The sequence below is a fragment of the Urocitellus parryii genome, unplaced genomic scaffold, assembly GCF_045843805.1.
Source record: "Urocitellus parryii isolate mUroPar1 unplaced genomic scaffold, mUroPar1.hap1 Scaffold_40, whole genome shotgun sequence".
NCBI lineage: Eukaryota > Metazoa > Chordata > Mammalia > Rodentia > Sciuridae > Urocitellus > Urocitellus parryii.
The window spans coordinates 7,000,635-7,024,204 of record NW_027553586.1 but is presented as its reverse complement, the minus strand read 5'-3'; the positions used below and the strand labels follow the sequence as shown (position 1 = coordinate 7,024,204).

Sequence of the window (23,570 nt, the reverse complement as noted above, 5' to 3'; positions counted from 1 at the left end):
GAGGTTTAGGCTGGGCATGACCAGTAGGGCTGAGGCACTCCCCACAATTAAAAAGCCATGTTGAAGTGTACTGTATTAATGGAAGTGAGTCATATACAAGGCAAGGTCTTCTGCCAGCATCTACTGTTTGTCTAGCCCTGACAAATATTATTCCACTTTCAACTGTACAAAGAAAGAAACTCAAACATCTGAAATTGCCACTAATATATGGCATGTATATGAGTTCCTGTTTCTGGTTCTGCCTAATTTACCTTGGCATTCTTTTCACGGAGGTCAAATATTTGGTGTGTTGAAATAAATGCAGAACAGATATTGGGGACTTGTGGCCTGCACATCTCAATTTCCACAGTGCTCTGTTGGGCTTTATCCATTTAGTTTTCAGAAATATAAATTACTTCCTTACCAGAACAGCAGCAGAAGTAAGGAATATAGCCAAAAAGATTGTAGTAAGAGTCAGAAGTCTAATTGTGTGACTATAGTAAAATCATTAACTTTTCTGAGTCTCAGATATTTCATCTATACAAATATGGGTCAAAGTTAAAATTTTATAATTAATTTTTTAAGAAGAAAATGAAATAATATATGAAAGATTGCCCATTTATGTGGTTTAAATAATTAAACAGCAAAACCCTGGTGGTTACAGCCAATATAGACAATTGACAAAGCAACAAAAGTCTTGGCAATAAATGCTTTCATCACTAAGGAGACATTTTTAGATAGTGCCTACTCTGGAAACTGTTCTCTTCTCACTGAAACAAAGTAAGGCTGATAACATCCTCCCAAAGTGTGCTTGGAAGATCACAAGCACCTCTTGGAGGAGACAGGGAGAGTGGAGGAGAAAATATGTTCTTCAGGATAACATATAGTCTACCAGAGCATACACTGAAGCAAAGCAAACCCTCCCTGAATCTTCAGCATTTTAACTGATGCATGCAGTATAAAATTAGAAACAGGACCATAAACACTATTATGAAGACTATACTCAGTGGGGGACACTGAACAAACATATATGGGAAAGTAAGTTCTCTGTGATTAGTATGAAAGCTCAGTCTTACCCAAATCCACATGAAATTTGAAATGGTTTGGAATACATAAGAGGATCAGTGAACGACATCAAACCCAAATGATGAAATAGAGAATCTGAACATGATCTTTCTCTTATTTCTCACTGATCCCTTAGAACCACCAATAGAAATATAATATTAACTCTACATGTAAATTAAATTTTCTAGAAGTCATATTTTAAAAAATAAGACAGATGAGCTTCATTTAATAATACATTTTACATAATTCAATATATTCAAAATGTCATCCTTTTAACTTGTAATCAAAATAAAAATATAACTGTTATTTTACATTCTTCATAATAAGTCTTTGATATCTGACTTATGGCACATCTCAGTTCAAACTGGGCACATTTAAAGACAGTCACAGCATAAGAAAGTAGGGATTGTAAATTAACACTAGGACATATCATATATTTGCACTTATTTTAAAGAAAAGCCAAGTTTAATAGTATGTTTTAAGTTTTAAAATATTTTTGGCCAACCTCTCTTGGTACTTACACAGAAGTGAGAAAAGATGATTGAAGGTATCTGAACATCCCTCTTTTTTTTCACTCAGAGGTTAAGATTTCTGTTGCAATAGCTAGGGATTGCATTGTCATTTCAGATGAATGTCAAGTCTGTAATCAAAAAGTGTAAGTCATCATTAGGCTCCTACACTTGTCATTCTTTTATTATTTTTCATTGTTATCTTAAATATATTTACTTCTTGACAAACATAAAGAAATAAAGAATTATATTTAAATGGATAATAAAACAATTTGACTGCATAAAATCCCTTTTCGTTTTAGGTAGACCTACTGGTACAAACAAATCACCTGGGTGGTCTCTTTTTCTTTGGTAACAGGGATTGAACTCAAGGGCTCTAGATCACTGAGTCACATCTCCAGCCCTATTTTGTATTTTATTTAGAGATAAGGTCTCACTGAATTGTTTAGGGCCTTACTTTTGCTGAGGCTGGCTTTGAACTCAGGATCCTCCTGCCTCAGCCTCCAGAGCCACTGGGATTACAGGCATGCAGCACTGCACCCAGCACCTGCTCTGTTCTCTTACTTAACTGCAACTGTGTTTTCCTTGGTAGATTACTTCTTTGCACCAGGGTTTCTTGATAGAACTCTACTGGTACTTTGGTTTGGACTGTTTCTACTAGCTGAAGGTTATATACTATCTATGGGCCTGGCCAAAAAATGTTAGTAGTTTCCTCAGTCATGGTGAAACAACAACAAAGTGCCCCCAGGCATTTCTAAACTTCTCTTGATAAGACTAGTATCACTCTCCCAGTTTGAGAGTCACTGCTTGAAACGTTAAACTCTGATCATTGAACAAAAGCACCTTTAGTTGTAAGTATCCTATATTTTGTAGTTTGCAAGTATTCTGTATTTTGTAATTTCTCTTATCAGCTAAAAAGAAAGGATTATAAAATCAACATTTAAGGCCCGGCTTCATGATGCACACTGTAATCCCAGTGGCTCTGGAGGCTGAGGCAGGAGGATCTTGAGTTCAAAGTCACCCTCAGCAATTTAGCAAGGCCTTAAGTAATTTATGGATTTCCTATCTCAAAATTTTAAAAAATGTAAAAAAGGGCTGGTGATGTGGATCAGTTGTTAAGCACCTAGATTCAATCCCCTGTGCCCATCCTCCACAAATCAACATTTTAAAAACCAGAATCACTAAAACATCAAAGAAACTCAAAGGCCCTTGTAAACACAACCGACTTTGCTTCAAAGGTTTTTTGCTTTTTGTTTTCCACTTCAAGTTAACACTACCTTTAAAAAAAATCACATTTTTGAATTTCTTTTTTCTGACCTCTAAGAGGTATCTTATATTTTTATAGTTCCCTTTCCAAGACTATTTCCTCTTTTGCACTGTGTAATCTTGAATTTAAATCTGAATTAGTTGCATTGATTTTCCCTTGTCTTAATAGTCAAATTATGATACAATTTGAATTATTGAAATGCATATGGAGGGGTTTCTTTTCTTATTTTTAATGAAAACTCATGTTTTTAAAATTAGCACGTAGGGGACTATAGGTGGAGACTTAATATGTAGAGTCATCAGCATGATAATTGTAATTAAATAAACACAAATCAGTTCATGATAGCTGATTTCATTTACTATTATAATCAGCTTTCTCCTCTATAAAACAGCACAATTAGTCCTAAATTGACATTCACTAATTGTATATTAGAGTTTCAAGGAAAACAATGAAGAGTTAGTGACTATCATAATGATTGAGATGTGTTTTGACATCAGTAATTATTATTATTTTTAAGATGGGGGTCTTGCTATGTTGCCTAACCTGATCTCCAACTCCTGGACTCAAGCAATCCTCCTGGCTTGGCCTTCTGAGTAGTTAGGACTACAAGTCACCAAACCAGCCCAGTAATTATTGTTTAGTAGATCTCTTTTTGGACACTAAAATCTCTACTAATATGATTGTATATGTTTGAAATTGGTTTTATGAGCAACATACAGATTTGATGCAATTCCCATCAAAATACCCACGAATTGGTGTGAATATACTTTGTATACAACGAGAGATATGAAAAATTGTGCTCTATATATGTAATATGAATTGTAAAGCATTCTGTCGACATATATAAATTTAAAATAATAATAATAATAATAATAATAATAATAATAATAATAATAAAATGTCATTTTTCCAGACCTAGAAATAACAGTCCTGAAATCCATTTGGAAGAATAAAATATTCAGAATAGCCAAAAAAATTCTAAGTCAATAAGCAAGCTGGAGGCATCATCATAATATCTGACTTCAAATTATACTACAAAGCTATTGAAATAACCACTGCATGGCTCTGTCATAAAACCAGATACATACACCAATGGGAAAGAAGAGAAGACACAGAAAAAGATCCAACACAGTTAACAGTCATCTGATTCTTGACAAAGATGCCAAAAACATATTGGGAGAAAAGACAGGCTTTAAACAAATGGTGCCAGGAAAATTGGTTATCCATATGTAGACAAATAAGACTAGACCCTGTACAAACTTGAAAGAGATCAAAAGCCCAGGAATTAGACCAGAAACTATGCAAATCCTTGGAAGAAAATATAGGTTTGAGACTCCAGCATATAGGTACAGGCAATGATTTTCTTATTAGAACTCCTAAAGCTCAGAAAATAATGAGGAAAGTTAATAAACAGAATGGCATCAAATTAAAAAGCTTCTGCACAGCAAAGGAAACAATTAGTAACATGAAGAAAGAACCTATGGAATGGGAGAAAATATATTTGCTAACTACTCTTTTTTTAAAAGAAAAAAGAGAGAAAGAGAATTTTTTAATATTTATTTTTTAGTTTTCGGTGGACACAACATCTTTGTTTGTATGTGGTGCTGAGGGTCGAACCTGGACTGCATACATGCCAGGCCAGCGTGCTACCACTTGAGCCACATCCCCAGCCCTGCTAACTACTCTTTTGACACAAGATTAATATCCAGACTATATAAGAAACTTTAAAAAACTTAATACCAAAACCTCAAAAAACCTAGCTTAATTGGGCAAATGAATTAAACAGATTCTTCTCAAAAGAAGAAATAAAAATGGACAACAAATCTATGAAAATGTTCAACATCATTAGCAATTAGGGAAATGCAAATCAAAACTACAGTGAGCTTTCATCTCACTCTAGTCAGAATAGCAGCCATCAAGAATATGAACGATATGGGGCTGGGGTTGTGGCTCAACAGCAGACTGCTGGGGCTGGGGATGTGGCTCAGGCGGTAGCGCGCCCGTCTGGCATGCGCGTGGCCCAGGTTCGATCCTCAGCACCACATACAAACAAAGATGTTGTGTCTGACGAAAACTAAGAAATAAAAAAAATGTTAAAATTCTCTCTCTCTCTCTCTCTTTCTCTCTCTCCCCTTAAAAAAAAAAAAACCAGCAGATTGCTTGTCTAGCACATGCGAGGCCCTGGGTTTGATCCTCAGCACCACATTGAAAATAAATAAATAAAAACAAAGGTATTGTGTCCAACTACTTAAAAAAAAGAATATGAACAATAATAAATGCTAGAGAGAATGTGGAGAAGAAAGGACACTTTTTTTCTCTGTTGATAGGATTGTAAATGAATATAACCACTATTGAAATCAGTATGGAGGTTCCTCAAAAGACTAGGCAGGAAACCACCATATAACCCAGCTATACAACTACTCAATGTTTATCCTAAAGAATTAAAGTCATAATACTAGAGTAGTACATGCATACCCATGTTTATAGCAGCACAATTCACAGTTGCCAAACTATGGAACCAAACTAGGTGCTTATCAAGGATGAATAAATAAAGAAAATGTGGCATATACACAAAATGGAGCTTTATTCAGCCGTAAAGGTGAATTATGTCATTTGCTGGAAAACGGATGAAACTTGAGAACATTCTGTTACACAAAATAAGCTAAACTCATAAGATCAAGGGAGCATATGTTTTCTCTTGGATGTGGAAGCAAGAGAGGAAAAAGGAAAAGTGAAAATCAAAAGGAGATCAGTAGAGTGTAGGAAAGGGACCAGGAGAGGGAGGAGTGAAGGGAAAATACTGGGGAATGATATTGGCCAAACTGTAGTGTTATATTGTGCATGTGGAAATATGTAATGACAAATACTGCCATCATTTACAACTATAATGTATCAACAAAAAAATGGAAAAAATAAAAGAAAGCAAACAAAAGAACAGAATTGCTTTCATGTATGTATGTATGTATGTATGTATGTATACAGCCTAGCCAAACATCTATTGTGAGCATAAACATTAATACTCTGGTACAGTGATGAGCCTGACACTGTTTTTTTTTAAATTGTTCTCTTCTTTCTTTCTTTCTTTCTTTCTTTCTTTCTTTCTTTCTTTCTTTCTTTCTTTCTTTCTTTCTTTCTCTTTCTTTCCTCTCTCTCCCTCCCTCCTTCCCTCCCTCCCTCCCCCTCTCTCTCTTTCTTTCTTTCTTTCTTTCTTTCTTATTTCCCAGGCTGGCCTAAACTCCTAGGCTCAAGTAATCTTCTGGCCTCAGCTTTCTGAGTAGTTGTGACTGTTGGAGCACACCACGGTGTCCAACAATAACACTTGCTTTTGTAAACAAAGTTTTATTAGAACAGAGAAACTTATATTTACCCACAGTCTAGGCCGTCTTTGTGCTATACTGGCACTTGAGTGGCAATGAAGACTTACCTACAAAGTCTAATATATTTATTATCAGTCTCTTTTCAGGAAAAGTTTGTTGATCCCTAATTAGATTATAGATTAAAGTCAGCAGGATAAATACATAAACATTTCTTTTCTTACGACTAAAACTGGCTGTATGAAATGAGATAAATGATCTATTAATTGCCAAGATAAATGTCTCTTCCCTATAGAAAGTGTGTATTCAGGACTAGAAATCTTGGCACTGTGTCATGTCAAATGTAGGAAAAAACCTGGCAGTTCATTTTGAGAAGACTTAAGAAATTTCTTTTCCAGGGCATTTTGAGGTGCATCTAAACTTTGTAGATAATACAGGGAAGAACATTTTCATCTGCAAATAGATTATGTTCATTATTAGTTTGTAATCATTTCACAACTATCATATAATATTAAAGCATCATAAGAGACTGCCTATCATAATAGAAACTTTTATGACTCTAGCCATTAACATGTATTTTTCTAGTTATTGTAGACCCATACTTTTAAGCTAGTGCTATTGGTAAAATGTATGATTATTTAAGTCTGATTGCCTTACTAATTTTGACCAGTTTATTTCTCAGATATCCATTTTGGGGTTTACTCTTTCAATTAATTTTGCGTTCCATGGGCAATGAAATTGTTGTTGAGTATATAAGATGTTGCAGTTTCTATGTAAGTTCACCTAAGTGCCTCTACCACTATTGATGGGCAAGGATATAAGTAATTTAGTATTTTTACTTGAAACTATTATAGATCTACTGTACTGGGTTTGTTTTCCTGACGCAAAAGAGTATAAAACTGGAAAAACTAAACATTTTCAGGTATTAATTTCAGACATGACTGTAGGCCTGGTGCACTAAGCACAATTAGGGAGATGAAGCTCAAGTAAGAGGGTGGTCATACTGAGTTAAGGAGAAAATTATCAAAGTGCAAGATTATCATAGTGGTTGGAATTTTGTGGACAAGAATGTCTGAGCTATTTATGGTGGGTGCAATGTGATTATGTGTGTGTGTTAGAGAGAGAATACTAAAAGCCTGGAGGAAATTCATTTTTGATATGAATGTACCAGATGAGACTCTTTAAGGCTTAGCAGAGTTTGACTGCTATAAAGGAGACTGAAGATGATGCTAAATGGCAATGTTGGAAGAAATTAGGTTTCCAGCAGAGTCAGGTTGCAGCAGCTTCACTAATATATCAGGTACTTAATTTAAGAGTTCAGAAATAAGCCTTAGCAAAAAGAACCACACACAAAAGAGTAAAGGGAAAATGGTAGACCTAAATTTGAAATCAAAATTGATTCATGCTGAAAATGTATGTGGCAGCCAGAAAGGAAAAAGGAAAAGAAAGGTGTGTGTGTGTGAAAGGAATCTGACGACAATCAAAGGGAGATCAGTAGAATAGAGGAAAGAGATCAGGGGAGAGAGGAAAGCAGGTAAAAGAGAAATACTCGAGAATGATATTAGCTAAGTTTTATCACTATATTGTACATATGTATGAAAACATAACAAATCCCACCATTATGTACAAGTATAATGCACCATGAAATATGGAAATAAAGAAAAATACCAAACCTAGTGAGGCACGGTGGAATATGCCTATAATCCCAGTGACTCAGGTGGATGAAGCAAGAGGATCACGAGCTCAAAGCCAGCCTTAGTAAATGGAGGTGCTAAAGCAGCTCAGCAAGACCCTGTCTCTCAATAAAATACAAAATAGGTCTGGGGATGTGGCTCAGTAATTGAGTACCCTGAGTTCAATCTCTGGTACCTAATAATAATAATAATAATAATAATAATACCAAATCTAATATGATCAAAACAATTCACCAGTAATTAGCCTGCATGACACACAAAACAGAATATCCTTTATAGGAAGACAACATAATCCAGACTTCCTATGAAGTATCATCTATAAATGACCAGAATATAATTAAATTTTTTGGGGGGTACCAGGGATTGAATCCAGGGGTGCTTAACCATTGAGCCACAACCTCAGCCCTTTTCTGGCATTTTATTTAGATACAGGATCTCATTGAGTTGCTGAGTGCATCCCTTAGTTGCAGAGGCTAGCTTTGAACTCATTTTTTTAACAATTTCTATTTTTAATAATGGAAACATTTTGCTATTCCAGAAAAAATTTCAGGGGAGAAAAATCTTCCCTATAAAAATAAACTCATCAAAATTATAAATATTATAACTTTTTTACTTCTGCAATTTAAAATGCTCCCCTGCAATATCACCCCTTCATATAACACCTTTCCTGTACCATCACATTTTGAAGAGAAAACAGTATTACAGCAAAGCTCAGTTTTAATTTAACATAACATTTGTAAAATGACTTTTTAAAATCTTTGGCCTTCAGAGCCTTTTCTTATTTTACAACATTAAAAATGCTGCTGCAGTAACCAGTGTTTGGGAGAGAACATCACTCTTCTAGAACCATGAACAGACAGAATTTTAATACAGTAACTTCCAAATTGTAACTTGTAGTGCACATGACAGGGAGGTTTGGATAAACACAGAGGAGAATATGCCTATTTCAGACAATCTACTTCAAGTAAAAAAAAAATCACAGATACCCATCAGCTACTACTTCAAGTTCTAACAGTGTCATGAATCTGAGAAACAAATGCTTCACAAACTATAAGTTTACTGGGATGAGTAATTAAAAGACCAGGTGGTTGATAACAATATATTCAAACCCAATCCACAGTCTGAATAGGAAAACCAGTATTAAAATCATGAAGGCATTCCCTGAACAACAAAGGCCAAGTGTTGGATGACAATGTCACTAAAACCTCATTGATGCACTAAAAAGAAGTTACATGCAAAATTAAACAATGTGTGCCATGCATAATTTATTAGCTTTGAACTCTTGATCCTCCTGCCTTAGCCTCCTGAGTCGCTGGGATTATAGGCATGTAGAATATCATTAAATTTTGCCAGAATGCAAAGAAGATAGAAAAATGAGAACCACAAGAGAAAATATCACATATAAAAAAAGTTCCATGAGCTGACCCAGATGTTAAGATTAGCAGAAAAAAAAATTTAAATAGTTTTTATAACTAATTTCAAGGAGTTAAAGAAAAGCTTAATCATAATGAATAAGTAGATATGGGTGTCAACATATAAATGAAAAATTTCTTTTAAAAGAAATAAAAAGTATAGTATTTGAAATGAAAAATTCATGAAACAAATCTATCATCAGATTGTATAGTGCAAAAACAGCAAAAAGTTAACTTGGAGATAGACCAATAAAAATTATCTGGTCTAAAAATCAGAAAGAAAAAAATAGAGACTTGGTTACTATCAGTACAAAGTGACCTAACATACATATAATTAGATTTCTAGAAGAATAGAGGCATAAATTGTACAGAAAAAAAATATTTAAGACAATGATGGCTAACATTATCCCAAATTAACAAAAAAGATGTTAACAGATTTAGGAAACTCAGTGAATACTAAGGTTAGTTACAAAGCAAATCACATCTATATGCATCAGAGTCAACTGTAAATAATCAATTAGGAGGAAAAAGGTCTTGAAGGCAATTAGAAAAAAGTGGTGTGTTATGCATTGGTAAAAATGACTAAAATGATAGCTGACTTCTTATCAGAAATGAGAGGTTAAAGTTAATGGAAAGGTTTAAGGTGCTAGAAGACAAAAACTGCTAATCCAGGATAAATACTCTTCAAAACTGAAAGCAGAATAGACATTTTCAAATAAATAAAAAGTAAGAAAATTCAATACCAATAGATCTCTACTATTAACAATGCTAAAAGAACCTCTTCAGGATAAAAGGAGATGATCCATCAAGTAGAAACAGATGCACTGTGTGTTTTAGTTCACTGTGTAATAAACTTAATGGTTTAAAATAAAAATTCTTTGTTATTTCTCCTTATTCTATGATTTGGCTTTACATAACCTGATGGGTCTTTTGCTCTAGGTATTTATTACTGCTTATGTGGTTTCCTCTAGCAGGGATTGTTTAACCAAAGGTAGAACTGACAAAATAGCTTCATTTACATGTCTGCTAGCTCAACTGGTTCGGTCAGGCTTATCTCCTCAAATGCTTTTAGTCATTCAGTCATTCTAAATTTTTTTTATTTGTTGATTAGATTTCTAGAGGATAAAAGTAGAAGGTATACACCTTCCCAAGGTGTTAGGTCTAGGATTGGCATCACTTTCACCAAAAATATATTTTGTTCATTAAAACAAGACAAAAGACCAGCCCACACTCAGCGGGTGGGAAAATAGATATTACTTCATAATGAGAGAAGCAACATGATACAGGAATGTGGAGAATTTGGGGTAGATATTTTTAAAGACAATGCACCATAAACAGAAATGAAAAGTACTAGAAATAGTAAAATGTAGGTAAATATAAAAGGCAATATGTATACATATTTATTTTTTTAATTTCTTGGAAACATGACTAAGGTAAAAAACATAGGATATACAGCTGTAATATGTATGACGACAAAGCACAAAAGACTTGGGGAGATGTGAGAAAGTATCACAATTTAAGCTATGAAAACTGTGATAAATTAAAGAATGCATTTCATAATTCCTGGAAACATTGCTAAAACAATAATGCAAAGCAATACAGCTAAAAGCTAATGGATAAATTAAATAAAATTTAATTTTTATTTAATGTAATTTTATTTAATTACATTAAATAAAAATATGAATAGAACGAAAACAAGAAGTAGATAAAAATACATCATGAATAGTAAGCCAAGAAGAATGCAGAGGCTATACTAACATCAGATGAATTTAATTCAAGATAAAGAGTTTTATAAGATATAAGAAAGACATTTCATAATACCATAATGTGTTTTTAAGAACACAGAAACATGACACCATACAACCAAACATTTATATGCCCCAAATATATGAAAGCTGACAAAACTGAAGAGACAAATGCATACTTTGAATTTTTAACACCCTTTTAACAACTGATAGTAACACTATAAAAAAATCACTAATGATACACAAGAGTCTGAACAAAACTATCAACCACCTTAACCTTATTGACATTGACTGACAATGCCCCACAACTCCAGAATATATATTCTTTTCTAGTCCTCATGGAAATTTGCAAGATAGGTTATATTCTTGGCAAAATAATCAGTTTCAAAAAATTTTAAATATCGAATTTCAGTTTGGTTGATGATCATAGTAGAAATAAATGGGGTATTATTTAATAAAACTGGTCATTAAATAAAAGCCCTGCAAATAATCAATAAACAGTGTTTTAGTTATCTACTGCTATATTTTTAAAAATTCCAAAATTTAGTGGCTTTAAAAAATAACCATTTGCCAGGAGTGGTGGTGCACACCTGTAATTCCAGTGGCTCAGGAGACTGAGGTAGGAGGATCGAGAGTTCAAAGCCAGCCTCAGTAATGGCAAGGCACTAAGCAACTCAGTGACACTCTGTCTCTAAATAAAATACAAAATAGGGCTAGGGATGTGGCTCAGTGGTCGAGAGCCTCTGAATTCAATCCCCACTACCAAACAAACAACCATTTTATTTCTCATAATTTTGTAAGTCAAGACTTTAACCAAGGTTCTGCTCCAGTGTCACCTAGGCTCACCCATACAGCAAATGCCTGATTTATACTACAAGGTCTGAGATGGCTTTGTATGTCCGGAACTAAGGTGCTGACTGTTGGCTTTATGTAGTTTCCCTTTCCATGTAATCTTTCATATGTCAGGGGCTTTCTTCAAATGGACTCTCCCTCCAGCAAGATAGCCTGGGCTTCTTTACAGTGTGGCACAGGGTACCAAAGAGAAGAAAAAATGAGTTTGTGCCTTTAAAGGATACAGTCAGTCCTTCCTCAAGTCTCAATCTTGGGTAGGATCTTGGTCCATGAATTTTGGGGGAATTTATAGTTGGATGACATTTTAATCTACATTACTATGTGAAGTGTCTTTGTTTTTATGATTTCATTTTTGCTACATTGTTTCTTTTCCATACAATTAACTACAATATAGGATAATCTATTAACGATAATGTCTCTTCAGTTGGTTGTGTGAAGCTTGCTCTATAATAATTTATATAGAAAGGACTCATGGGAATAATATTCTCTAAATGCCAATTTCCTGATTTAAAAACATATAATTTGTAGCCAGTAGAATAGTGCATGCCTATAATCCTAGCTACTCAGGAGGTTGACAAGTAGGAGAATGGTAAGTTTGAGGAGAGCCTGGGCAACTTGGTGAGACTCTGTCTCAAGAAAAACAAAAACAAAACAAACATTAAATGACTGCAGATGTAGCTCAATGGTAGAGCACTCCTCAGTTCAATCCTCAGTGCTGCGGGGAATAAAAGGTCATTCATCACCATACTAAGATACTCCTTAGAGAAAAGTAATTTCAAGAACATTGTTCTCCTTCCTTGGGATATGTTTTTTTTTTTCTAGATTGGAATCTAGAAAGCCTTTTGTGTGCTTTGTGCTCTCATTATGGTTATGTGCCTTTTTAAATCTTGTTCATGCCATTGGATGTAATATCAGATTTTTTTTTTTTTTGGTGGTGGTGCTGGGGATTGAACCCAGAGCCTTGTGCTTGTGAGGCAAGTACTCTTCCAACTAAGCTATATCCCCAACCCCAGTGGGTTTCTTTTTTTTCTTTTTTTTTTTTTTTTGGAGGGGAATCTCTTCTCAACATATTTTGTGCCAGATTGTACTTGAGAAAGGGAAGTGATATGTACAGCATGGAACGATATTAGTTTCTGATTTTCCCACTTTTTAAAATCTTTTTTAAAAATGTATTTTATTTATTTATTTATTTTTAATTCTAATTTGTCAGCAGAATGCATTATAATTCATATTACACATATGGTACACAATTTTTCATCTCTCTGGTTGTATACATAGTCACATCAGTTGTGTTTTTTTTAAGAGAGAGAGAGAGAGAGAGAGAGAGAGAGAGGAGAGAGAGAGATTTTTAAATATTTGTTTTTTAGTTCTAGGCAGACACAACATCTTTTTTTTGTATGTGGTGCTGAGCATCGAACCCAGGCTGCACGCATGCCAGGCAAGCACGCTACTGCTTGAGCCACATCCCCAGCCCCTAGTTGTGTCTTTATATGTGTACTTAGGGTAATGATGGTAATCTCATTCCACTGTCTTTTCTATCTACTATTTAGATGTGTTTGAGAAAGATCAGAAAAACTCTTCCCTATTTTCATGAGAGCATGAATTTTTAGCCATATAAAATCTGTCCTGATGGGTTTTGGTTATATTTTTATACCTCATGAAAACAGAAGAAATGTTCGCCAGGACAAGCCTCTAAACTGGAAGCTAATAGCCATGTTGTGTGCTCTCTACCTCCACATCATCATTTAGGTTTGAGTGAGGCCAAAAACTAATGACACAAAGAATAGAAGGAACTTTTCTTGTGATTACTGTATATTGTTTAAATACAGCAAAGAATCAACTATTTGTAGCATTTTGAAAAATCCACATATAAATTTTTATTAGACTTTAAAATTTCTTCTTTGATACTCTGGTTATACTCAAATGGTCCACTCTCAGAGGGGAAATTCAGAGAATCCTGGGAGAGTCATTATTTGTGAAGTCATAGTTATGAACAAAATCCTTTCTTGCAAAGACTTTCAAGCTGCCTCCCTTTAGCTTTCACTCATTAGTGCTGGTTGATACCTGATGCTATTAAAAAAATCTGATCCTTATCTCACACATCCCTCTCATAAATATTGTAGAAGTACATTATGATCCCACGAATCCTTGTCCACGGCCATCTTTCCCAGGATTCCTCAACTGTCTCTCATTTCACAGGGTTTAATCAACGTCCTTCCATCCTATTTCATATAAAGTAATCAACATTCCTTATAAAAGCTGACAGCACTTGGGTCCCCAGAACAATCCTTGTTGAGAAGAAAAATAGAAATTCATGACCAAATAGTACAGAAGGCAGCCGAGTCACTTAAAAGCTAAAATTGTAATAAAAGAGAAAAGAATGATCAAGGAACCAATTAAAAGACTATTCATGTATTTTTCTCCTAAGAACCATCAGCCATGCTTCCGTTTGCACAGGGCGTCAGAAAGCGAAGCAAAATCCAAAGGACCACCAGGAAAAGTAACATCTTACTCCCCTAGTCCAGCCGCCGTCCCCTCTCCACAATCTCTATTTGCAATGGAAATCTTACACCTTCTGGATGGGACAGAATGATGTAAATCCCTGGCCAAACAAATGGGAAGGCAGCAGCCTATTGTTAGTTCCTGGTTCACTTCCGTTAACCAGTACTGGCTCAAGGGGCTGGCAACTCCATTTCCACCTTCAAAGGAGGAGTTGGGCGGGGCTAGGTTTTGTGCATGCTCCCAAGGCACATTTTTGGGCATGCTCAGCTTACCATATAACTGTGCTTTTTAAAAAACTTGGCATTAAAGATAAAGCAACCTTACTTTATACTTAATTGTGAATGGGCTGCTCTAACTACTCCTCTTTCATATTCATTTGTTATTTTTAACCATGCTTTATGTCTTCACTCTCTTTGGAAGAGGCAGCTGGAGCCCACAGGTCTAGACCCTCATCTGGGTCCTGCCAGAGGAACCATCTACCACAAAGAGAATCAAGACAGTCATCAAAGACAACATTCCAAATTTTTATCCAAGTAGAGAATCCAACAGTTAAACTGTCTGCAAAAATGTAATTTTTTTTATAGGTAGACTGAGATATATAATTATCTTTCTGAAAACACTGCAATTTTATTTTGTTCTGGTAAATAAAGTCAATCTAGATGAGTACAGAAAAGGGTGGAAACGTGGTACTAAGGTAATCAAATACAACTTAAAAATATGACCACACACATCTATTTTTTCTCTCACCCGAAACAGCTAAAGGACAATACACAGATTTCTAAAAAGATATATGAGGCAATGGTAGATGAAACAGTGCACAAATTCTTTGGAAGATAAAAAGTGGATAAGAAGAGAACAACAGATTCAAAAGAGTTGTGGAACCAAAACACTGGTTTCTAGCTGGGGCTGACTGCAGGAACCGAAACCCTTTCAGTTCTCCAAAAACTCAGACACACAAGCACAGGCACCACAGTATGGAGGAACTGAGAGGATCCGCACACCAAACACCAGGAGTACCACGTGCCCTCAGCTCCCTGTCTTTCCAATTTAAACCACCAATTTCACTGTAATGGTATAGGACTTGTCTTAGGATACAATGAGTTGTCCAGTGAAATCTTCATATCTGGCTGTCTGAAAAGCTCCCCCAGTGCAAAAGCTGGCTTGCCAACCAGTGCTGTTGGCATGAGGCCCAAAGGCCACACACCTGTTCACAACAGAGCTGCCTGTCAGCTTTGGGGAATTTCACCAGCACCCTGATCAGACAGAGGACACCAGATGTTTCAGGTAAACTGCTAACAAGAACGAGACTCCAAAACAAAATTTTTAAAAAGAGGAGAGGAAGGAAAAGCAAATGGAGGAAAAAGAGATAATACAGTGGGCAGGGTAACACTTTCTGAAAAGATATAATAAATATCCTCCCTGAGATATATTTTAAAAAGCTATAATAAATGTCCTCGGGGAGGATATTATGTCCTTGAAATGGGAATAGGATACGATTAAAACAACAAGCTGAGAAAAAGAAAGAGTTCTTGAAGAATATAAATGTGATACTATCATAACAAATTTTAAAGATGAAACACAAGAAAAGTCCAAGAACTGTGTTCTGTAAATAATGCCAATTGCCTAGATTTTGAATTCTCCATATATTCCATAAAAACCACACCAGTCAACAAAGATAATCAAACCACCCCTAATCTAAGCCTACCACAAAATTAGGAGTTGGGAACTACTATAAACTTCCACTTGAAGGTAAACAGAGAATGAACATCCCAAACCAGCTGAGCTCTGAAGCCCTCAGTGGTCTGGGGAGGCAGACAGAGACTGCACAGGAGCAGGACAGTGGGGCTCTAGCAGTGCCAGACAGATGAAGTTCATCCTCCAGAATGAGGTCACCCCAGGAAGGGAGAGCAATGAGGACGTCTGAGATTGGTAGTTCAGAGCAGTGGCTGCTTAGGAATTCAAAGGAAGGGCTGGAAGGAGACGCAGTCAGACAGCTAGGGACGGGATGCTCTGCTCTCAGGGTGAGAAAGGGGTAATGCAGACAGCCTTCGACAGTCTATGGCAGGGAGAAAGAGAGAAGCGATGGGAGAAAATTCAGAAGGACAAAACCAAAAGCCTTGCCCAGCCCATTCCCTACCAGTAAAGGAAGCACCCTACTGAAGCTACTGTGCTTCTCTGTATTGATGAAAGAAAGAACTCTTTTTCTTGGGCGGGGTGGGGTGGGGTGGGGTGGGGAGGGAGTTACTGGGAATTGAACTCAGGGGCATGAACCACTGAGCCACATCCCCAGCCCTATTTTGTATTTAATAGAGACAGGTTCTCACTGAGTACCTCACTTTTGCTGAGGCTGGCTTTGAACTCATGATCCTCAGCTTCTGGAGTCACCGGGATTACAGGTGTGCACCACTGTGCCAGGCTAGAAGGAACTCTTGAATTAAGAAGCTCAGTAAGGGTGAAAGATCTATATAATGAAAATTACAGAACCTTAAAGAAAGAAATCAAAAAAAGACCTTAGAAGATACAAAGATCTACCTTGCTCTTGGATAGGCAGAATTAATATTATCAAAATGACCATATATCCAAAAGCGCTATACAGATTTAATGCAATTCCAATCAAAATCCCAATGACATTCCTCATAGAAATAGAAAAACAATCATGAAATTCATCTGGAAAAATAAGAGACCCAGAATAGCTAAAGTAATCCTTAGCAGGAAGAGTGAAGCAGGGGGCATCACTATACCAGACCTTAAACTATACTACAGAGCAACAGTAACAAAAACAGCATGGTATTGGCACCACAACAGACTGGTAGACCAATGGTACAGAACAGAGGATACAGAGACTAACCCACAAAACTACAATTATCTTATATTGACAAAGGTACCAAAAACATGCACTAGAGAAAAGATAGCATCTTCAACAAATGGTGCTGGGAGAACTGGAAATCCATATGCAACAAAATGAAATTAAACCCCTATCTCTCACCATGCACAAAACTCAACTCAAAATGGATCAAGGACCTGGGAATAAAACCAGAGACTCTGCGTTTAATAGAAGAAAAAGTAGACCCTAATCTCCATCATGTGGGATTAGGCTCCAACTTCCTTAATAAGACCCTTTTGGTGCCAGAATTAAAATCAAGAATCAATAAATGGGATGGACTCAAACTAAAAAGTTTCTTTCTTCTCAGCAAAAGAAACAAATCTGTGAGGTGAATAGAAAGCCTACATCTTGGGAGCAAATCTTTACCCCTCACACATCAGATATAGCACTAATCTCTAGGGTATATAAAGAACCTCAAAAGCTAAACACCAAAAAAACCCCCAAATAACCCAATCAATAAATGGGCCAAGGACCTGAACAGACACTTCTCAGAAGATAATATACAATCAGTCAACAAATACATGAAAAAATATTCATCATTACTAGCTATTAGAGAAATGCAAATCAAAACCACTCAAAGATTTCATCTCACTCGTCAGAATGGCAGCTATTATGGATACAAACCACAATAAGTGTTGGCGAGGATGTGGGAAAAAAAGGCACACTCATACATTGCTGATAGGACTGCAAATTGGTGCAGCCAATATGGAAAGCAGTATGGATATTAATTGGAAAATTGAGAATGGAACCACCATCTGACCCAGCTGTCCCTCTCCTCAATCTATACCCAAAGGACTTAAAAACAGCATACTACAGGACATAGCTGCATCAATGTTTACAGCAGCACAATTCACAACAGCTAAACTGTGGGACCAACCTAGATGCCCTTCAATAGATGAATGGATTAAAAACTGTGGTGTGTGTGTGTGTGTGTGTGTGTGTGTGTGTATGCACACTCACAACGTATCTTTAAGGAACTACCCATTTTTTAAATGAAAACCACTTTATTATAGTAACTAAGAGCATGTAGTTGGAAGTTAAAGAGTGCTCGGATTAGAGTCATGAATCTGATGTTTGGAAAATTTCTTAAGATGGAGGTAAAGACAACGTCTATCTCATTTTTTTGTTATTCTTCTTCTGAAACAACTGGAAAAAGTGCACGTCACACAATGCTTAGCACACAGTAAGCATTCAATAAGTGTTCACCACATCTTTATCTGTTCTCTGTTTCTGTTGTGTTCTCCTTCTAAGACAAGGAACCTGCTTTCCTTTTTCAGGACTTCACTGCTCTATACTGCTTAGATTTATCAAACCAGAACCACGTCTTTTACTATTAGATTCTTTTAACAACTTAAACAAATGTCCTGCTGTATTTTGAGACAAGGCAGTGAGTTATCACCCTTGTTCCTGGCAACCATAAATAACTCACAGTCTGGGGGGAGGAAAGAATCAAGACACAACCAGAGTGTGATTTCTTGTCATGGCTTGGGCAGAAGTCCCACCGAGGTCCTCTCTACCAGCCCATAGTTTGTACTGGCCCCAGGATCTGGTACCATGGCAGAGTTTGTGCCTGTGCATTTCACAATGATGTGCTAGCAGCCAATATCACAGGGAAACCCCTGACTGAATGCCTGGAGCTCCCTCCACTGGGGAAGCATCTTCTCTAACTCCTGACACCTGTGCCTTCACAACAGCCCATGATGAGCTCCTCTCCCAAGGTCCTGTGAAGAAGTGTATTTAGACACCTACAGTGTACATGCACCTCTCTCTCAAGCTTTCACCTTCCATTTGAAATTGCCTCTTCAATATTGTGAAAATAAAATGCACAGCCTGCCCGGCCACCATGACAGATGAGCATGCAGAAGACTCAAAACAGAAAAGGCCAAGGACTCCACAGTTACTCTCTAAGATAAACAAAAGTCAAGCAAACAAAACCTAGGGTCCTTCTTTCAGGTTCTAGTACCCCCCAAATCTGTGACCCTTTCCTGCAGGTCAGTGACTCCCTAACAAAAACAGCACCTTCCCTGTCTGCAATGCTGATGTGTAAAGATACAGATGTGAGAAAACTGCCATTTTTAAACTCATGCTTGGGCTAGTTGTAAATTTGATGATTCTGCTTGTAATACTGTGTAATTTTTTCCCTTTCATATACCTCTTGAATTTTTTGTTTGATAAGCTGATCCTTTTAAAGCCTGGTTTTTCTTGCAAACTTTTCTAATTCCTTTCTTTTCTGAGTCTCCCTCTAACAACAATGTATATTGATTTTTACTACAAACTCTGTTGACTAAAGTGTACATTATCTTCATCTTTCTAATTTCTATCCCTATCTTCCTACTTTCTACTCTCATCTTTCAGGCTTAAAGGCTTAAAGCCATCTTGGAACTTGCTCTCTCTCACTGCCTGCCTCAAAACAAGAGCCAACTCCTGTCATTACTCTGCAGTTTCCTACAGCAGACTTTCCCACAGCTACTACCTTTTCTCAGACATTTATTACTCTCTTCATGCCTGAATCATGCTAGATACTAGGGGTTGATCTCTCTGCATCTAATCCCTCAGAATGACCTGGGGTATATTATAATATAGGTTCAATTTTATCTCAAAGGCTGCTGCTAAGGAATAACTCTAAACCTCCTACAAAAAGAGAGCTCTCTAGGATATTCTAAGCCAGCATTTGACTCCCATCTAATATTTCCTTCTTCAACAAATTAACTCTAGTGCTTTCATCCCTATATCCTATGGCATAATTTTGAATTCCTAATCTTGTTCACTCATCTCTAAATGAGTACTGTAAGTCACTACTCAAAGGGTCTGGGATTAAGGAGGAGGTATGGAACTAATCATCACTGATTAAAAAAAAAGGAAGAAAAAAAAAGAACTTAAACAAATTCTCTCTGAGGTAACTCGGTAACTCGTGGCACACTCATCTTTAGAAGCTATGAAGAGATTAGATCCATGATGTTCAGTTACATGCTCAACGTCATACATCCAATAAGGGATAAGATGTGAATTTCAATCCAAGTTAGATGGTTCAAAGCTCATTCTCTTTATTCTATTTTCTCCGCCTTTAAATGCCACCCTCATTTTTAGCTTGTATGGCACCTTGCATGTAGTTAGGTACTGAGAGGGTAAGAATTAGGCCAATGAAAAAATGTGTAATTTGCAACAATGGGTGGTTAATGCTGGTCCTTTTTATTTGCATTCTCATCCACAGAGAGTACTGGTTATAAATCATGAGACTCTAAAAAGAACACATTTTACCTGGAGGTCAGGATCAGCCAAAGGTTTCTGGGCTCCCAGAGTAAAATGGTCTCTTTCTATGATCGTGTTGGTGAGCTGCAGTTTGGAGGCTGCTTTCCTATAAACTATTTCTTCCACAGTGTCTCGGCCAATCAGCCGGATCACTTTCCCAGCCCTGTACTGGAGTCAAATGAGAGCAGTGTTAGGAGTCTGCAAAGCTGGGGGAAAAAGCATGCCAGGAAAATACACCCAAAAGGAAGCAGAACCAAATGCCACATTCAGGGAACAATGAAAAGGACACTGCTCATTGGGACCTGAGCATTTGTTAGAGAAATCTGGCCTCAACTTCTTCCTGAACTTTTCCCCAAAAGAGGAAGAGGAAGGAAGACGAAGTGACCACTATTGGGCCTTCATCTGTAGCCAGGATAACCCCTGGCAGGCATGTTACCTCAAGTCAAAGGGTAGCTGAACACAACTTTGTTTCCTCTTTGTGGTACTGGGAACCCAACCCAGGGGAGCTTTACCATGAAGTTATAATCCTAGCCTTAAAAAAAAAAAAAAAAAAGTTTTGAGAGAGGGTTTAGATAAGTTGCAAGGTTGGCTTTAAACTTGACCTTCCTGCTTGAGTCTCCCATGCTGATAATGATTACAGGCATGTGCACCCACTGGCTTTAACTTCATTTTAAAACTGAATTAGGATCTAACGTGAGAAACATGAACTAAATAAATTCTAAGTTTCTTCTAATTATTTTGGAATTTAACTGTTCTTTTCAACAAAGTGAGTCTGAACTGATCATGTGACCACTGATCCCCCAACATGACTCTACAAGCCAGCAGCACAACGGGGTTCAAACCCAGTGGTCTCTAACTCCAACGTGGCACTGTTGTCAGGACTACACGGTCCACCTTCCTCCCCAATCCACAGCTGCAAGCCAACAGAGCAGAAAGGTGCCAATGTCTAACTCACTCACTTGTTCTGGCCAATTCGGTGAGCTCTGGCAGCTGCCCGCAAGTCATTTTGAGGATTAAAATCACTGTCAAAAAAAATAACAGTATCTGCTGCTTTTAAGTTCATGTCAACTCCACCTGAAAACCATAAAAAAAAGGAGCATGATCAGCAACACACAAATAAGGAACTATAAAACACACAAGGCAGGGGCTGGGGATGTGGCTCAAGCTGTAGCGCGCTTGCCTGGCATGCGTGCGGCCCGGGTTTGATCCCCAGCACCACATACCAACAAAGATGTTGTGTCCGCCGAGAACTAAAAAATAAATATTAAAAATTCTCTCTCTCTCCTCTCTCACTCTCTCTTTAAAAAAAAATTAAAAAAATTAAAACACACAAGGCAGAACTGGGTCCTACTGAAAATCTGAAATCAGTCCAACTGACTGGTTTCATCCTTCAAACTGACATTTCTGCCCCAAACTTCAGGTTTTGACCACCCTACAGTGGCCAAAAGTGCTACCTCACCTTTCATTGTGTGAAGTGGGAAAATTTAATTATCAAATATAATAGAATGAGAGATACGCAGAAGAAAAGGATGCTTAAGTTAATTGTGTGAAGACATTTAATATTTGTTTGAAAACCTTGATTGGATTTTGCTTCAAGCAGTCTGTGAATAAGGACACAAGTTCTTTCAGAAAACAGCTCCAAACAGGTCTCGGGGCTGCAGTTGTAGCTCAGTGATAGAACACAAGTGATAGAACACGTGAGGCCCTGGGTTCCTTCCTCATCACCACGTAAAAATAAATAAAATAAAGGTATCATCTGTTATGGTTTAGATGTGGTGTCCTCCAAAAGCTCACATGTGGGACAATGAAAGAAGGTTTGGAGGAGAAATGACTGGGATATGGCTTTAACCTAATCAGTGAATGAATCCCTAATGGGATTAACTGAGTGGTAACTGGGGCAGGTGGGTGTGGCTGGAGGAAGGGGTTCATCAGGCACATGGCTAAGGGGTATATATTTTGTATCTGGACAGTGGAGTCTCTCTCTCTCTCTCTGCTTTCTGATCACGATGTGAGCTGCTACCCTCAGTCACACACTCCTGCCATGATGCTGCCTCCCCTGGAGCTCCAAGGAATGGAGTCGGCCTTCTATGGACTAAGACCTCTGAAACCATGAGCCCTCCAATAAACATTCCTCCTCCACAGTTGGTTCTGGTCACAGAGGTGAAAAAGCTGACTAAAACAGTGCCCATCTACAACTAAAAATGTATCTTAAAACAACAAGAGGTCTGCAGTGGGCAGTAAGAAACACACATGACCACACTTGCAGCTTCAACAAGGTAGGAAGACCTGACGCTAGCTATGATTAGAGCAGAGGATACCTGCCTCTGAGTGGAGAAAACCTGAGTGTCTTCCTGTACTGGTTTCCAAACTGATCAAAGAAGATGTCATAAAATCAGTTCAAGACAAGAACACTCAATGCAACAACTCTCTGGTCTTTCTCCAATGGTGCAGGAAAAGGCCAAAAGAGCACTTTGGGTTCAGGAATTTAGAGTACTAAGAAGCAAACCACAGGCTTCTCTTTGATAAATGTGGAAACTGTACAGAACACACTCTAGCCAGGGTCGTTGGAGCTCATTGCTAAAACAGGCCTAAAAGGGCTTGTTCCAAGAACTGAATGAAGGGTTCCTTTCCACAAGGACCACTAACTCCAGGCTGGATGTAAGACAAGCCAGGCAGGAACATTCTAATTGAAGTCTTCCTATAAAATCAAAGTTGGAATAAATAAATACTAATGACTGAATACGGAGAAAGGCTAAGTTATACCCAATAATAAGAGCTACACTTCTACTTTACTACTGCCAAGCACTGCTCATGGCACTTTACATGCATTGACTCTTTTAACTATCACAACAACCCTATGTCCTTGCTAGCACTATTCTCATTTTGCAGATGCTGAAATGGAAACAGCTAGATTAAGGGATTTATTTGAAGTTGCACCACTAGAAGAGAAAACAGTCAGGATTCCATCCCATATTCCAGAATCTGAGGTCATTACTCCTGGGACAGAGACAGGGTCTCACAGTGTTGCCCAGGCCGGCCTTGAACTCCTGGGCTCAAGCCATCCTCCTGCTTCAGCCTCCTGAGTAGCTGGGACTGTA

At 37.3% G+C, this 23,570-nt stretch overlaps 1 long non-coding RNA gene across 1 annotated transcript; it reads right to left on the bottom strand.

Moving 5' to 3' along the window:
* Nucleotides 1–1,569: 1,569 nt before the first annotated feature.
* LOC144252271 (uncharacterized) lies at nucleotides 1,570–21,483 on the bottom strand. The gene is made up of 3 exons (XR_013342953.1): nucleotides 21,432–21,483; nucleotides 20,482–20,640; nucleotides 1,570–1,684 (listed from the first exon to the last, which is right to left on the bottom strand). It is a non-coding gene; the product is annotated as an uncharacterized LOC144252271 (long non-coding RNA).
* Between the last annotated feature and the right edge of the window lie 2,087 nt (nucleotides 21,484–23,570).